Source organism: Camelus bactrianus, chromosome X, assembly GCF_048773025.1.
Source record: "Camelus bactrianus isolate YW-2024 breed Bactrian camel chromosome X, ASM4877302v1, whole genome shotgun sequence".
Taxonomy (NCBI): domain Eukaryota; kingdom Metazoa; phylum Chordata; class Mammalia; order Artiodactyla; family Camelidae; genus Camelus; species Camelus bactrianus.
Window position 1 is genome coordinate 36,039,521 of NC_133575.1, and position 5,934 is coordinate 36,045,454.

The following is a 5,934-nucleotide window of genomic DNA, read 5'->3' on the forward strand; positions in this document are numbered from 1 at the left end:
TTAACTTGCTGGGCATTCCACCACACTACTGTTAATATCCTGTATGATGTCATGAGGGTGGTGGCCATCAACATTGCAGCCCACAGACTGAGCAGTCCCAGGGTCTCTTTAATGGTTCCAGAGAGTTCTCCAGCTAAAGATCGCTGCCGCATCTGTTGGGCAATGTTGACAATCTCATCAAAAGTGATGTTTCCACTGAGCTTAATGTTTTGCTGCTTCTTTCTGTCTCTTTGTGGTTCCTTGAGGGCTTTGATGATCAGGGCAGAGGCAGAAGGGATGGTTTCGATCTGGGCCTGTCTGTTCTGAATGGGCAGTTTCACTGTAATCCTCAGACCCTTCCAATCACCAGTTGCCTTGGTGATGTCATCACCAACCTTTTTTGGAGACAGACCCAGGAGACTGATCTTGAGGGTCAAGGCAGGTGTGGCACTGTCTTCCCCACTGGTGCACCTCACATGGACTACTTTTATCTCGCTGGGGTGAAACCTAGGCGGCATAGTGGAGGTGGAGGCAGCTGGTGTCGGATGAACCCGGATTTGGGACTACAGAAGAAAGTTGCACCTTGGCCTCCTCTGAGCCAAAAGCCAGAAATGCATCTTGAGAAGGGCACTCCATGCTGCCCTGGGTGATAAAGGCCATTGTGGTATTTGAAAGACAATAAAAGTCAAAGCCTTCTCCCATCCTCTTCTGCAGCCCTACATCCCTTGTTGAGACTCAATTTCTTCCCAGATTTCCAGACACCTGCTCTCAGTGCCACTGTTGAAACCACTGAGTGTTCTATCAGGAGAGCTCTGCAGCCTTCCTATACTCAACTGGCTCTGCTTGGGTTAGATCTTCTGTGAGACCACCTGAGAGTCCTTCCTTGAGTGGCATTTCAGATCCAGGTAGAGTGACCAACCCTGGGTCCCAGATTACCCAGGACCGTCTAGGTTTCAGCACTGGAAATCTGGTATCCTAGGATGCTGTTGGTCACCTTAGATACAAGGCATCACTCAAGAGCTCTTCCAAAGCCTCCTGGACCTAAAAATGTACCTATGAAGAAAGTTGTGCTTGTTTATTTTTCCCTAGGATTTTGCCTAGCTGTGTGTTAAGCAGTTGCAGATATGTTTCTGGAAAAGCTCTGTAGCAGATCATGCTAGTGTGCTGGTCAGATCCCCTAGACGCTCTTTATGGATTCTACATATCCATCCCTTAGCATCCACGTGCTTTGCTCCTAACTACTCTCACCTGCAACTGTCCTCAGAGACCCACCCTCGGGCTCCTGGATCCACTTTGCTGGACCTGATGGGAAGCTTATGTGGCTCCCCAACCCACCCCCCTACCCTGGGCAATGCATAAGCAATAACTAACTGGAACAGAAATATGGAAGCTCCCCCTTCCCTTGTCACAAAGGAAACAACTCTGAGATGCAATTTACACTCATGAGCTCCCTGTAGGATTAGGCTGAGGCTGGGGTATCGCCAGAACTCACACCCTTGGCTTCTTCGCCTTCCTTGTCTAGCTTGCCCCATTCCCCTACTGGTTTCTCCCAGGGGCACCTCCTTCATTAATAACACCTACTTGAATTCTCAGTCTCTGTTCTGGGGAACCTGACCAAAGAGAAGCTTGACTCAGGAAGGGCTTATATGATAAAGATAGCTTTGCTTAGATGTCTGCTGGGGAGAAAAGGATATCTCTGGCTTTACAAAGTCAAGGGAAGATAATAGATCATCTATCCAACAGTGATTCCTTCCTCATGTTGTCAATAGAGAATTTTCCTGAAAACACCAAGTGAACTTGGGTAATTTTTCCATTCTCCCATTACATTTACCAGTACTGTAGCAGTTCCTTCGTGGTGTTATACTATTGTTTTGGTTCTTCTCATGAGGTTTTCTTTTTAATTTTTAAAAACTTTTTAAAAATTAAAGTATAGTTGATTCACAATGTTGTATTAGTTTCTGGTGTACAGTATAGTGATTCAGTTATACATATATATTCTTTTTCAAATTCCTTTTCATTACAGGTTACTACAAGCCATTGAATAGAGTTTCCTGTGCTATTCTGTAGGACCTTGTTGTTTATCTGTTCTGTACATAGTAGTCTGTATCTGCCAGTTCCAAACTCCCAATTTATCCCTCCCTCCCTGGTTAACCATAAGTTTGTTTTCTATGTCTGTGAGTCTCTTTCTGTTTTGTTAATAAGTTCATTGTGTCATTTTTTTAGATTCCACATGTAAGTAATATCATAAGATATTTGTCTTTCTCTGACTTACTTCACTTAGTATGATAATCTCTAGGTCCATCCATATTGGGGCAAATGGTGTTATTTCATTCTTTTTTATGGCTGAGTAGTATTTCATTATATATATATATCTCACATTTTCTTTGTCCAGTCATCTGTCAATGAGCATTTAGGGTTGTTTCCATGTCTTGGCTATTGTAAATAGTGCTACTATGAACACTGGGGCGCATGTATCTTTTCGAATTAGAGTTTTCTCTAGTTATATGCCCAGGAGTGGGATTGCTGGTTCGTATGGCATGTTATACTAGTTTGTGTGCTCAGTCTGGTGATCTTAGCAGACCATAAGCCACTAAAAGGCAGAAACAAAGCATTTTCTTCCTCATCACAAGTCACATGAAAGGGTGACTTACAGCACAGAATTCAGACTTACATAACTGGTAGCAACACCACACAGAAGCATTGAGAATTTTTGCCCACTCTAGAAAATATCCATTTCACAGACTGTAAGTTGGAGTTTCAGCAATAAGAAACAGAAGACACACTCAAATGGAATTTTGAAGAAGGGAATATTTACAGAGGTGACAGCAGGGAAATGAGAACCAGCAATAGATGCTGAAGCACCCTGGATTTAGTAAGGATGAGAAGCTACTATTATCCTTAGGCCTGACTAGGAAAGCGGGGAAGAGAAATTGCGGGAACCCAGTGATATCTGTAGCTGTTGGAAAGAGCCACTAGGCAGGAGCCAAGGCTCCAGCAGAACTCAGCCACTGCCCATCTGCAACTTGGTAGGGTAGGAATCGGGAACAAATAAATACTCTGATCTCTCTCTCCTCCTGCTCTCAGATCTCTTCCTGGAGATTTCCGTTGGACAAACTCAACTGGAAGCCATATAATAAGGGAACCTGGGTGATGGAATCTGAAGGGGTTCAAAAAAAGGTGGAGGATGAAAATGGAAGGGCAAATGGGGAATAACCTGAACATTTAACAACTTTCCAAACTCCCCACTATACACAGCTCTTAACAGCATGTAAAAGCAAACTATGGACATTAGTTCCTGTTCTAGGTCTTTGCTCCAGAATATTCTCCATTTGCTATTTTCCACCCATTTCCATTTTTTCTTCTCTCTTTCTTAGGTTCCTGTCTCTGTATCTGCTTATAGCTTTGACATTCAGGACATACTTTGGATTCTTCCAGTTTCTTAGACCTTTAGCTTTCTAGCACATTCTTGGCTCTCTATTACAGATTCCCATTTCTGCATCTCTTGAAATCTCCAATGAGAAACTTTCCACTGTTGCTTCAGCCCTGCGGAACCCCACTGGGCATGGCCAGTTGCCTGACCAGTTGGAAATTCAGTGTTCAAGGAAAAGCAGCTTTTATAACCAACCATTCATAGACCAACATAAGATGGTGGCTTTGACGTGGGGCATGTGCATAAGAATTACGGGGATTCTAGCTTTGAGAGGGTCATTTATCAGAAATAACTCAGCCTGAAAGTTTTTTGTTTCTGCTAGACATTAGGTTGATGTATGAAACCCTTCCATGCAGGCAGAGAATGGGCATAATTCTTCCAAAGGGAAAATGAATGTGGAGCCATCCATTTAGGATTCCATTTTTGCATGTATCTCCCCATCAGCAAGTGTATAGAACCATCAGCGATGTAGACATTATGATGTGAATTCTCCACTCTGAGTACTGGCAGCTGGAAAACAAAAATTTCCTGCAGTTCACCTATCAGTTCTAACAAGAAAATGTGAGTAGGGCAACATGACTCAGCACGGGTAGAGACAGGAATTGGCCACGATGTTCAATCAGTAGAAAGAAGATGAAGATACACACAAAATCAGAATAGGGGCATTTGGAGGTGGGAGGGTATAGCTCAGTGGGAGAGCGCATGCTCAGCAGGCACGAGGTCCTGGATTCAATCCCCAGTACCCCATTTAAGTAAATAAACAAACAAACCAAATTATCCTCCACCCCCTTCCAAAAAACAACAACAACCAAAAAAAAAAAAAAAAAAAAAAAGGAAAAGGACGTTTACTTTAGCCAGACCTGGTCAAGGGTTTTTGTGAGGAGCAATTGAAAGTCAACATCAGAACTTTCCTGTAATTAGCTGAGATATTTACACCTTTCCCTTCACAAACACACTGTTGGGAAAAGACCTTTTATATGTAGCGAGTTTTATCATTTGTGATCCAGACATGAAAAAAAAGGCTTACTTCAGCAGGAGGTCAGTGTCAGATTGCCGCCAATTGTCTAGAAATCACTTTTATTTTAACACATGACAGCGTAACACCATCTACCAACTTCACTAACCAAATGATTGTGCTCAGAAAGTGAACACTCTCTCAAGAAAACAGTCTATGGATTATTCTTTGCAACTTAAAGGCACCACCTGCTAAAGAGAGAATTCATACCCAACACACGTTACTGGAAAATTCACTCTGTGTCAGGCACTGGGGCTAAAGTCTGGATCATTGTCATAGAATTTTGCTGGGACGAATTAGAAAATCCGATCAGGAATCTTACACCTGACAATTAGAAGTTGTGTCAAGCTACTCTAAAGGCAGGATTAAGCTGATAGTCATGGGATGGATAGTAACATCCAACTTTTAATCACAATTTCAGAAGCTAAATGAAACAGGTATTGCATCTGGTTTAAGAGTTTCTCTTCGGCCAACAAATCATAAGGTCCACATTACAAAGCGGTACATGATAATCACAGGGTTAGAAAGGCAAATGATCTATTGCTTCCCTCAACACGGCTGTGGTAGGCAGAATAACCACCCCCACAAAGATGTCCACATTCCAATCCCCAGAACCTGTGGATGTGCTGTATTTCACATGGCAAATGGGACTTCGCAGATGCAACTAAATTAAGGATCTCGAGATGGGGAGATGAGCCTGGATCATCCAGACGAGCTCAATGTAATCTCAAGGGCTCCTATAAGAGGGAAGCAGACTTTTGACCTTCAGAATTGTAAAAGGATAAATTTGTATTTTTCTAAGCCACTAAGTTTGAAACCAAGACAATGGCTGACTGAGGAATGTCCCTTGGAAATGACAGTGAACTCACCTTTGTAGAAATCAGGATGGGTGGAGACTACCTAAAGGAAGCACCGAGGCACAAGTGTTGTTGGAGGATAGGTTCTTGCATCTCACAGGAAAGAATTCAAGAGCAAGGCACAGTAAAGTGAAAGCAAGTTTATTTAGAGAGATACACACTCCATAGACCATCTCAGAAGGCAAGAGAGAGAGCCACCATGAGGTGTGGAGTTGTTAGGTCTTACGGGCTCAGTAATTTCATATGCTAATGAGTAGGAGGATTACTTTGGGGAAGGGGCGGGGATTTCCAGGAATTGGGCCCCGCCCACTTTTTGACCTTTTATGGTCAGCCTAGGAACTGTCATGGCGCCTGTGGGTGTGCCATGGATCTCAAGATCTACCGGAAGTCAAATCTTCTGCCATCTTGGTTGTAACCAGTTTGTCCTGTCCTCAACTGCTGTGTCATTCCTTCAGTGGTTGTGCCCTGCCCCCTTCCCTCCTGTCTCCCAAGTGTCTCTCATTCAGTATGGCAATTGTGAAAAATGGTCACTAATTCTTCATCAGATCTCCCCTCTGTACCCGACCCTTGAATCTGGCTTCCCTTCAAGACTGCTTCAACCCATACAGTGTGGAAATGCTGACATATGACATTTGAGGCCAGGTCACAGAAAA

The 5,934-nt window shown here is 43.3% G+C and overlaps 1 pseudogene; it reads right to left on the bottom strand.

Annotated features, from left to right (window-relative positions):
* LOC105079357 (large ribosomal subunit protein uL11-like) lies at positions 1 to 512 on the bottom strand (annotated as a pseudogene).
* Between the last annotated feature and the right edge of the window lie 5,422 nt (positions 513 to 5,934).